A 12,548-nucleotide genomic window follows, 5' to 3' on the forward strand; every position below is an offset into this window, starting at 1 on the left:
GACGGCAGAGGAGGTGGAGGCATTCGTGAAGGATGCGGATGAGGTGGAGGTGCTCGTGAAGGCTGAAGGACTGGGACTGAGATGAGATTTGGGATTTGGACTTGGAAGGTGTGGACTGGGTGCATTTTTCTTTTCTATTTCTGGGATTCTTTAAATGTGTTTTTGTTTCTTTTTATGGGTGTGTTTATTTTCTGTTCAGTGGATGTAGTCTTACCACTCTGACTGTATGGTAGGGGGTTGGAGTTGGCTTTTGGTGGGGTGGGGGGAGGGTTGGCGAGTTTCTGGGCAGAGTGGGGGCTGGGTTGCTGAGGGTTTAGTTGGAAGGAGGAGTGGGCTCTGTAGGGATCACTGTGCTAGCAAACAAAGGTTGGGTAGTGAACGGAAGTGTGGTGGAGGGAGGGGCGGCGGTCATTGGAGCCTGGTAGAGCAGGTTTTGGTAGATCTGGGAGATGTGAATGGTGGGGGGAGGGGATCGATACTGGGTGAGGTGTTTGCAAGACGAAGTGGATGGGGGGATTCTGGGAAGGGGATGGGCAGGTCTGGCCGATTGGGCGAGGCCTGAGGTGATGGCGGCTAGGAGGCGCTGTGGAGAGGTGAGAGGCACCTGGTCAGAATGGTGACGTGGAACGTGAGGGGTAAGGGGGGACCAGTGAAGAGAGCGAGAGTTTTCTCGCACTTGAAGAGTTTGAAAGCCAATGTGGTGATACTGCAAAGGACCCATCTGAGGGTGAAGGACCAGATGAGGCTTAGGAAGGGTTCGGTGTGCCACGTGTTTCATTCAGGGTATTATATTGGGGGGGAGGGGGGCTGATTTTGGTGGGAAAGCACTGGAGAGGAGGTTGGTAGCACTGGTTAATGTATATGCCCCAATTGGGATGATGCGGGATTCATAAAGCAAACGCTGGCTACCATCCCAAATCTGGATACCCATGAGTTGATTTGGGAGGGGATTGGAACACAGCGCTGAAGCCGAGGGAGACAGGTCCCAGCCGCGCTCGCTGACCCCATCGGGGAGGAGGGGGGCAAAAGCATTTGCTGGGCTCATGTGAGAGATGGGTGGGTTAGACCCATGGAGACGTTTTGGGTTTGACCAGTGGAGATTTTTACATCCAAGTCATCTGGAGGATTTGTTTTTTCCCCCGTGCACAAGGTGTTTTCGCGGATTGACTTTATTGTGGTGGTGAAGGCACTGTTGGCTGGAATTAAGAGGGAAGAGTATTCGGCAATTGTAATTTTGGATCACCCGCCACATTGGATAGACGTGGTACTGGAGAAGATGTTGGCTCAGAAGCAGAGATGGAGGCTGGATGTGAGTTGTTGGTGGACCAGAGTTTCTGTGATTGGATGGGAAGATGATTGAGGAGAGTAAGATTCGTCTTATCTCTCACTCATAGATGAAGGGCTGGATTCTCCGCAGCCCTGTGCCAAAATCGTGTTTGTCGCGGGGGCGAAGAATCAAATTTCATGCCGAAATCAGGCCCGGCGTCGGTTCAGCGATTCTCCCTGCCCGAATATCCACGTGTTCGCGAATTACTCTGCGCAGCTGGGTGGCCATTGTCAGAGACCCGCCCAGCAATCCTCCGCTCCCAACCAGCCGAGTTCCCGACGGCCTGGAACTAACATGCTATGTCAGCATTCTCGTGTGGCGGCTGCGGACTCAGTCCTGGTGGGGGGCAGGGTAATCGGGCACCGGGGGAGCTTTATGGGCGGCCGGGGGAGAGATTGGGCTGGCCGGATCCTCAGGTGCGGGGCCGATCGGGGGGGCCTACATCTTCCAGATGCCTCTGCGGTCCCAGTCCGCTCGGCATGGATGCTGGAGGCCGCCGCCGTGCGCATGCGTGGACTCGAAACCGGAAGTACGGGGACCCGTATCTGCAGCCAAAGCTGCGTGAAGCACCCAGGGTCCCTGCTAGCCCCCTGAAGGTAAGTGAATCGGCTTGTATTTTTTCCAGGAAATTCGGGCGTGCCACGCCTGCGTTTTTATGCCGGCGTGGGGACATAGCCCCATTTTGGGAGAATCCAGCCCAAGGTCTCAGTCCAGTTGAATGAATATAAAGCAAAGTCTATTTATTTAAGAACACATTTTGGTACATTTGCACAAAATTAACTGGAAAATGCTTTTTTCCCGTGTCTCTCGAAATGTACTTGAGGCACTAACAAGTGGAAGCAAAAACTTCAAGATAAAAGTGACTTCAGATTTACAAAATTAAAAGTCATTTCAACAAAGGCCTTTAAAAGTAATGTTTACCAATACTTTTACCAATGCTTCAAGGATTCTCCGACAGCTATAATTTCTCTGCTAATCAGTTAGACGGATCACATTTCTTAAGGGAATCCTGATCTGGGTTTAGTCCCTTACTCGGTTTCATTTGTTCCAATTCTCAGCTGAGACCCCCTTGAGTCGTTCAAGAAAGTGTCAGTCACTTAACAGGCGATTGGTTAATTAGACATTAATCAATTATTCCAAATTAATTCATTAACTGTCCCACGACTTTTGTCCGATGTGCAAACTCCCTACGTCACGTCTGGTCTCAGTTACGATATTGTTTCAAGCTTGTCGAATGTACCTTCGTAACATATCAAAACTTGTATTACATTATTCATAACATTTGAGACAGTCATGGACAGTATTCAAACGATTATAACTTATTCATATTTCTACAAATTCATAAATTTTCAAGAATCATTTTAGCTAATATTTTAAAGGACCCCCCTCTATAATTGTTGAATCCAGCGGGAGTATGTGGGGTTCAACTATACGGGGAGATCTCGCTGTCAGTGGTTTGGGAGGCTCTGAAGGCAGTGATGAGGGGGAAGGTGATTTTATTTAAGGCTAAGGTGCATAAGGAGGAGAGCAAGGAACACCAATAGTTGATGAAGAGATTTTGGAGGTGGACGGGAGGTACGCAGTTGACCCGAATCCTGGGCTCCTGGCGAAGAGGAAGGAGTTGCAGGCGAGGTTTGACCTGTTGTCCATGGGAAAGTTGTGAATCAGCTGAGAAGGGCGTAGAAGACAGGACAGCTCCGTTTAAGGAGCTCCAAACTCCTCCGTTTGAGGAGTTTAATAGGGACTTGTATCAGTTGGAGCCAATGAAGGAGTTTTTGGGGAGGTGAGAGTGCCCGAGGTTGGGTGAAACGGCACCACTCCCATTGGCTCCAGGGAAGTATTCAGGAAGTCAGGTGGTGGCCATGCTGAACATTTGAAGACCATTCCGGCAGCACTTTAGGTTGGGAGCGGGGTCGAGAGTGATAACCATCAGGGGAAATCACGGGTTTGAGCCGGGTAGGATGGATGCGAGCTTCCGGGGATGGGAGGAGAGGGGGGATCAGGGAGATGAAGGATTGGTTTCTGGGAGGGTGGTTTGCAAACTTGGAGGAGTTGAATGATAAGTTTGGGCTGGAGTGGGAGAAGAGTTCCCGATACATGCAGGTGCAGGGCTTTGCAAGGAACGTCTTCCCAACCTTCCCGATCATGCCTGCCTCCTCGTTGCTGGAAGAGGTGCTGACAGATGATGATGGAGGGTCAATGGCTCGACTTTGTGTGCAAGGCTGGGGCTGATACAGTTGACAGTGGTGCACAGGGCGCATCTGATTAAGTCGAGGATGAGCCAAAAGTTTGAGGGGGTAGAGGACATCTGTGTGCAGTGTGGGAGGGGTCCTGCTAATCATGTGTTCTGGTCCTGCCCAAAGTTGGAAAGATTCTGTGGATATGGAGAGGCCATATTCGGGGTCGGATCGGCTGGAGTTCCAGACGGGTGTGAGCAGATGTTTTAGCCTTTGCCTCGCTGATTGCTCGCAGGCAGGTCTTGTTGGGGTGGTGACAGTTTCTCCACCCTCTGTCTCTGCATGGCGGAGGGACCTACTGGGGTTCTGAGCCCTGGAGAAAGAGAAATTTGCCCGAAGGAGGTTAAGTGATGGGTTCCACAAAAGTTGGGGTTTGTTCATTCTACATTTTGGAGAGTTGGTTACTGTCGGCTGATGGGAAATGGGGGGGGGGTTCTTATTGGTTGGTGGGGTTTAATGTGTTGCCGTGCATGTTTATTTTGTTGTAAAATGTTGAAAATTGAAATAAAAATACTTTTTTAACAAAAGCAAAATACTCGAAGATTTAAATTTGAAATAAAAACAGAAAATGCTAGAAATACTCAGCAGGTATGGCAGCATCTTGGAGAGAGAGAGAAGTAGAGTTCAAGTTTCAGGTCCAAGCTGTTTTTAAGAATTATTATCGGAGGGAATGTAATTTTGTTGTTTATTATTCATTTGGGGAATGAAGACCCTTTATACAACATTTTTCAAACATTTTTTTTCCCGCGACCCATTTTTGGTAACCGGATGACATTTGTGACACAACATTTTCGCTTACCTTTAATGCGACAGGTGAGCCTGCTTGGTCTTCACGATCTCACTTGCTTTGTCATTCAATGTTACATTTCTGCAAAGTACTTCAGCTGATGATTTAAGTTCTCCTTTGAAAAAAACCATGAGGTTTTCTTCGTACTCGCCATGCTTAGTCTTCAAATGGCTTTGAAGTTTTGAGGGTTTTAAACTCTCATTTGCCAGTATTTTCCTTCATATAACACACATGGGCTTTGGATCCTATTTGGCATAAATCACAAAGTCACACCTCAAGAAATCATTTTTATACTGCTTTGTTCCCGATTTCAGTTTCTTCTTAGGCCAGAGGCTCTGGAGCTCTGTATACAGCTCACACAAGCACTGCTTTGTCTGGCCGTCGACTCTCCTGCGCAGCTATCTCCATTAATTCAGTTGTGAGATCCTGGCCTATTTGCATCTCTGGCCCTCTCTTCCTGAAAACAAAATGATTCATCTTCAGTTCTTCATAGTCCTGTTGCCTTGCTTGCTCGCAGCTAGAAAGTGGAGGAATTTCTCTTCTGTGATTTCACGTCAAAAGCATGAGACGTGCTCTCTGCCGTCGCTTCTGGCAGGAAGACAGCATTGTTCGCATTTAAAAGCCGGTCGCAGCTGGTCGCAGCCGGCATTCTTAAAAATCAGTCGTGGCCATTAGATGACCGATCGCTCCGCGACCCTCCTGACACCCGCCAGTGGATCGCAACCCGCAGTTTGAAAATCCAGGTTTAAACTATCCATCCATTGGTAAAATGCAATGAAAGACATATTCCCCTGTGGGTCACTTGTAATTCTCTTGTTTCTGAGTCAAGAAGATTGGCTTCAAGTTTATTTTCCAAGACTTGCATGTAAAAATCAAAAAGCCAATATTTTGTTGCATTGACACATTGCTATCTTTTTGATGAGCTGTTAGACTAAGGCCCTGTCTGCCCCCTCAGGTGAATGGAAAATATACCACAGCAGTCTTTTTATAAGCCATTTAAAAGCCATTTTCTGCATTTCAAACTCTTCTATTCAAAAATCTGGATTAGTTGTATTTTTATTTTTAAAATTTGAATTTAAAATACTTTAAGCTTTCCAAATGTTATTGTCCTTAGCAACAGTGCCGAAAAAAACTTAACCAGGGCAGTCCACTAGTATGCAGACATTATGGAAACTATTTTTAGAACAAGGGGACAGTGTAAAAAGGCGCCCTAAAATGTAACCTTGACCACAATAGTGTCGCCTGCCTTTAAAAATGAAACAATAGTAGACAGCAAAGTTCAATACAAGGAAACAGCTGAGAGGCTTCACTAAATACAACTCAATCTCCAGAACAAATTATGCAGATCCTGAGAATGAACAATGCAAAATCCAAATATAAAGGTGGTCTTTACAATTAGTTGGTAACTTAAGTATATTCTGTCGAGATATTTCCGGTTAATTAATAACATTGGCTATTGGGATTTGTTATGGGGCGGCAAGCCCTAAATTAAAATATTTATTTCCAATTAAATACACATTTATGCAAATTAGTACCATCAGCAACATAAAAAGATTATTGTCACAGGGACACGATTAAGATGTATGAAATTATGAGGGGCATAGAACCTTTCTCCTTGGTGGAGGGATCAATAACCAGCGGGCATTGATTTCAGGTAAGGGGCAAGAGATTTATAGGGGATGTGAGGAAAACCTTTTTGACCCAGAGGGTGGTGGGAGTCTGGAACACTACCTCACAACATTGAAAATGTATACTTCTGATGCCAAGGCATACAAGGCAAGACCAAGTGCTAGAAAATGGAATTCAAATACTTAGGTTTTTGTTTTTGACCAGCGCAGATGTGATGGGCGTTTCTGTATTGAAACAAAAATTTTGATTGAATCCAAGGAAAGAAATATATAGACTGCAAAATTTGGTTCTGCATTGTGTCACTATGGATGCTGTTCTGTTTCTAGTGTGATGTACACTTCAGCATGGCACATACGGGACACTATTTTGGCAAGGGCATGAGCACACCAGGTAAATATTGAATGCTTCGAGGACCATTGTCTAATCCTCACTAAATACAAGTGAGGATTGGAGGGCTGCCAACTTTGTACCATCGTTTAAAATGGTGCAAGGAATGGGTCAGAAAATGATGGGTTTGTCAGTCTGACTTCAGCGGTGGGCAAATCATTAGAATCAATTTTGAGAGACAGGATGCACTTGTCATTTCAAACAGATTGATTTTGTTAGGGGGAGATCACATCTTACTAAATTAAGCAAATTGTGGAAGTAACAAATGAAGATTGATGAATGTGGTGCAGTGGGTGTCGTCGACATGGATTTTAGTCAGGCACTTGACAAGGTCCCACATGGCAGATTGGTTAGAAAAGTGAAATTCCATGGAATACAGGGGAAAGTGGCATGTTGGATCCAAAATTTGCTCTACAGGGGAAAGTGGCATGTTGGATCCAAAATTTGCTCCACGGGATACAAAGGGTAGGTCGATGGATGCTTTTTGAATGGAAAGTGGAATCAGTGGCAGTCCGCAGGGTTCACTGTTGAGGTTCTGCATATTGTACATATAAATGTCTTGGATTTAAATGTGTGAGGCATCACAGGAAGGATATAATTCCTCTGGAGAGGTACAGAGAAAATTTACAAGAATGTTGCCAGGGCTTGATAATTGTTGCTGCGAAGAAAAATTGGACAGGCTAAGGATGTTTTCTATAGAACAGAGGAAGCTGAAGGGTAACCTTATTGAGGTGTATATTACGATCCCAGTTGGTGTTATAACTTGACAGCAAGATCCCAGTACGGAACCCTGGCTCAAAAGGCCATAACTTTTACCTTATTTTTTTTAAATGTGGAAGAACAGAGTCACAGGACTGCTAATGAGTTTCAACAAGAAAATATATTTCTTAAACATGAAAGGTGGATCATTATATAATACTCCCTTACTGCCCCCTTAAATAATACAGATTATGAAATATAAGCAGCGGGATTCTCCGACCCCCGCCGTATTCTCCGCCGCTGTTTTTCGGGCGGGGGCTGTTAGCAGCACCCATCCCCGGCAATTCTCCGGGCCCCGATGGGCCGAGCGGCCATCCGTTTTTGGCCAGTCCCACCGGATCAACAACAAGGCAAAAGCCAAAGTATCCGCTATTACATTCATCCTCAATTCCGGCTGGTCCAATACCCCAAATATTGCAACTAATGGGCAGGGCTCCAAATCCACAACAAAATGGCCAATATGGTGTTTAAAAAAGCCCACAGAAACCCACCAAATTGGGGCAGGACCAGAACATGTGCTTATGGTTCACAGACCCTCTCGAGCACTGCTCACACTTATCCTCAAATCCTTCAAAAATGTGACTCATCCTGGCCTTGGTGAGATGTGGCTGGACACCATCCTGAGATGTATCAAACTTTACCTCGTGCGGGATGACGTAGCGTTCACCCTGTGAAGAGACTCACTCAGCACCATCTCCTCCAAAATGGGATCCTGCTCCTCCTCCCACCCAGCCTTCACCTCCACCAAAACCGCCATCGAAACCATATATCCTGGAAGTACTGTCCTCCTCTGACCCTGCACAGGAGAGGATTCTTTCCAGCAAAGTGGAGTTTGGCACCACCAGGAATGTTGAGAAAGCTCGCCAGGTCCAGTTGCGCACCTAATAGTACCTAAACATATCCACCCCCACAAGGCCTGTTTTCTCCATCAGCTCCTCCAGCCCTTTAAACTTTCCACCCTTCCAATGTGGCATCCAGTTTCCCCGATTGGAACAAACGATTCCCACAAGAAGGAGCCTCCCCCCAATTTGAAATGCCGATGGAGCTGCTGACATATCTTTAACGTGAAAATGACCACCGGATTTGATCAATTGGGCTTATTGGGGATGTTTAATGATTCATTGGCACGAGATTCCCTTCTGGAGACGTTGAGGCAGGCTTCGATTTCCTTCCTCCGAAAGAAGGATAAGGAGTTGGGAGTGCTCCCACCGACGTTGTCACAGGCGTCGATCTCCCTCATCTAAAACGGGATAAGGATCCAGACCTTCCATTGCTGGGTGAACTTCTCATTTAATAAGCTCATCAGTTGGTCTGTTGACCACTGAGCCGGCAGGGCCGCTCCCTGCCCCTCCGCCATCTCCATTGCGTTACAGGCGCCGCACCAGCTCCAACCGACTGATTCCTTCTTTTTCGACCGGTTCTGGCCCTCAGCTCCATACACCAGAGGGTCAATCTCTTCCCCTCACTCTTCTGCACCTATATTCCACCTCACAACCACCCATTAACCGGGGCAAAGGTCCGAAAAGGCCACGAGCAGGAGCCACCAAATGTGCGACCACTCACTCCATGGTCGCCACCGGAAGTCCCAGCCCACCATTTACAATGGAAGGCTGTCCCACCTCTGGAAATCCGCCAGCACCCTACTTACCAAACTCGTGAAGTTCAACTTACAAAGCTGCACCCAATCCCTGTGCCACCTGGACCCCCAGATAGTGGAAGCTAGTCCCAGCACAACAAAAAGGCACCCCCCTCACCTCAGCTGCCCCCCTCAAGCGGCCACTTACATAATACTGACTCTTCCCAATATTCAACTTATACTCCGAAAACAAGCCAAACCTCTCCAATATCCCCATAACATCACACATCCCTTCCCCCAAGTCCCTTACATACAGCAAGAGATTGTCAGCATACAAGGACACCCTGTGCTCTACTCCTACCCCTACAATCCCTCTCCACTTGTCCAAGGCCCTCAAGGCAATTGCCAATGGCTCAATAGCCAATGCGAACAACGGAGACATAGGACAACCCTGCATCGTCCCCCTATACAACCTAAAGGATCCTGAACTCGTTGTGTTAGTTCGCACACAAGTAGATAGTGGCTCATACAGTAGCCTCACCCACGAAACAAACCATGGACCAAACCCAAACGTCTTCAGAATCGTAAAGAAGTATCTCCATTCAACTCTGTTGAAGGTCTTTTCTGTGTCAAAAACACATTATCTCTGGCTCGGGCCCCACCACCGGAGCAAGAACCACATTGAGTAACTGCCTCAAGTTAGATGACAGATTCCTGCCCTGCACAAAGCTCACCTGATCCTCCCCCCCCCCCCCCCCCCCCGCAACAACCTTCTGGAGTCATGGCTCCAACCTTATTGCTAAAATCGTAGCTTGAGGTTTTGCATCCTCATAAACAGAGAAATCGGCCAGTACAACCCACCTACTCCGTGGGGTCTTATCCTTCTTTCGGAGGAAGGAAATAGAAGCCTGCCTCAAAGTCTCCAGAAGGGAATCTCGTGCCAATGAATCATTAAACATCCCCAATAAGCCCAATTGATCCACAAACTTTGAAAATTCTATTGGGAACCCATTTGGCCCTGGCGCCTCTCCAGCCTGCATCTTCCCCAGAGCCGTGCTCACCTGTTCCAACCCCAATGGTGCCTCTAATTCTTCCCTCAACTCCTCCTCCACCGAATCCTTTTCTTTGATGTTTGTATTTAAAATGTTGAGGGTGTTTGGGGGTTGGTGGGAGGGAGGAATTATTTGCCTGGGGATTGACATTGTATTTGTTACCGTTGATTGTTTGTTGATGGGTGTAAATTTGGATGAAAATGTGAAAAAGGAGAATAAAAATATTTATAAAAAATAACTCATCCTCCACCTGAGGAAACTCCAACCCCTCTAAAAACCTTAACATCCCCTGCCTGTCCTCCGGCAGCCCCGACTTACAAAGCCCCTCACAGAAGTCTCTCGCAACTTCTTGCCACCTGAACTGATGAGCAAAAAGGCACGCAGCCTTCTCCCCACACTCATGTACCACCCCCTTTACCCGCAGCAGCTGACGCACCACTCGGCCCATGGACAACAGGTCAAACTGCATTTGTAGCTTCTTCCTGCGTGCCCAAAGCTCTGGCATATGATCAGTCGCATGCTCGCTATCCACAACCAAAATCTCATCCACCAGCTCCTGGCATTCCTGACTTGCCTTCCAGGCCATATGAGCCTTGTACGAGATTACGTCCCCCCCTGATCACCGCTTTTAATACCTTCCACAATGTGGATGGTATAGTAACTTATTGGCCCTAGTTTTGAGCCCGATTAAAATTGGATATCCTAAATGAAAGAATTGGACATTTTAAATTAAATAGTTAGCTCCAGCAAATGGCCTGCTGGGAATTCAGACTTGGCCAAGTTCGATATGTACAAACTCAGACAGGCTGCCTGGGCATGTATAGACCGGCCCTGTCAATCACCCATCAAGAGATCATTGCACCCAATTGATATGCATCGGTCTATTGTCCGCAGCCCAGATTGAGCCAGACTCTCGGATGCCCAGAGTTCCCGCTGTTATCTTATTTGGTAAAGGGACACATGCAGACCACACCACTGGAGATGGACACCTGAGGCGGGCTCAGGAATCCTGTCAACAGATCATCAACTGAACCATTGGGTGCTGAGACCCCCTCCCGAGGCCTCATTGGCAGCAGGCCAGAGGAAGTGGAAAATGGGCAGGAAGGAAGGGGGTGATTAAAAATAGACACCCATGGCACATCAGCAGCGAAGATGCGATGTGGGACGTGACCTTGACCATCCAAAGACCGTCCCAAGCCGGACCCTTCAACCCTGTATTCTCCAACACTCCATCTGAGCCTGAATTAAGAGGGCAAATGCCCCATGTGATGGTTAGTCTTTCAAAAAATATATTTTTATTGGTAGTTTCCAGTTTTTACAGAGTAACAGCTCAAGTGTATCTGGTATTTACAAATAGAGTCAACACTTTCAATTGTCAATATTGTTGAACTTGTCAAATGTTCCTGACTCATCGTACTTAGCAAATAATTTTTAACTCTTTTAAATACAGAAAAAGAACATTCACAGAAGCATTTATGACAGGTATTGGTAAAAATATTTTCATAATGGTTTCCACGTATGGAAAGATTGCCTCGCCTGCTGTCCTCGTTCAGCGGCTGACCTCACCTTGTAGTGGCTTTCGGTGCCTCGTCGCTGACCTGCCCTGATTGAGTCGCAAATCTGCTCGCTTCATCTGCTCACTTTGTCTGCTCCGCTCGATGGCTGACCTCGCCTTGCTGGCCTGCCCTCAGCCGTGGATTGAGTCACTTACTCACCTCGCCTGCTTCTGTCCTCAGACATTGACCTCACCTTATGTTGGCTTTAAGCACCTCGCTGTTACTGGGTTGCCTTCAGCCCTGGGTTGAGGCACCTGCTCACCTCACTCGCTCCCCTCATGGTTTCTTTCGGTGTCTCGCTATTGCTGGCCTGTTCTGGGTCAAGTCGCAAACCTGTTCGCCTTTCGCAAATCGGTAAAAGCTCAGCAGCCTCTGACTCTCCCTTCTCGCCTAGTTGTCTCCTCGCTTGCATGCAGCTCAAGTTAACTGTTCGTATGCTTCAGACCAGTGCGATCCTTCTCTTTCAAACTCATCAATCATAGCCTGATTTTGCTGTGCACGGTAGCACAGTGGTTAGCACAGTTGCTTCACAGCTCCAGGGTCCCAGGTTTGATTCCCATCTTGGGTCACTGTCTGTGCGGAGTCTGCACGTTCTCCCCTTGTCTGTGTGGGTTTCCTCCGAGTGCTCATGTTTCCTCCCACAGTCCAAAGATGTGCAGGTTAGGTGGATAGGCCATGATAAATTGCCCTTAGTGTCCAAAATGGTTAGGTGGGGTTACGGGGATAGGGTGGAGGCCTGGGCTTAAGTGAGGTGCTCTTTCCAAGGGCCAGTCTAGGCTCAGCAAATGCAGAGTAATTTTATTGGATGCCTAATGCACTGGCTGGTGCAGGGGCCCCCCCACATTGGTCAGGCTCCTGTGTTCAGGGACGGTGTGTTTCATTGGAAATCTACCTCTGGCGAGTGTATGTTTTTAGAGTATGCAAACTGCTGAGGGCAACTGGGCCAAGGGAAGCTAAACAGCAGTGCAGCTGGAACGCAGATTTGTGAGCTTGATTGTGTGTGGGGGTGGATGGATGAGTGAGTGAGTGTGTGAGCGTGGGGGTGGGAGAGGGTGTGAGTGAGTGTGTGGGAGTGAGAGTATGTGAGCATGTGGTGGGAGAGTGAGTGTGTGGGAGAGGGAGAGTGAGTGAGTGAGACTGAGGGAGAGTAAGTGAGTTGGGGTGTGGGCGAGTGAGTGAGTGTGTGCGTGATGGGAGAGAGTGACTGATTAGGGTTGTGAGACTGAGTGAGTGAGGGT

The sequence above is a fragment of the Scyliorhinus torazame genome, chromosome 20, assembly GCF_047496885.1.
Source record: "Scyliorhinus torazame isolate Kashiwa2021f chromosome 20, sScyTor2.1, whole genome shotgun sequence".
Lineage (NCBI taxonomy): Eukaryota > Metazoa > Chordata > Chondrichthyes > Carcharhiniformes > Scyliorhinidae > Scyliorhinus > Scyliorhinus torazame.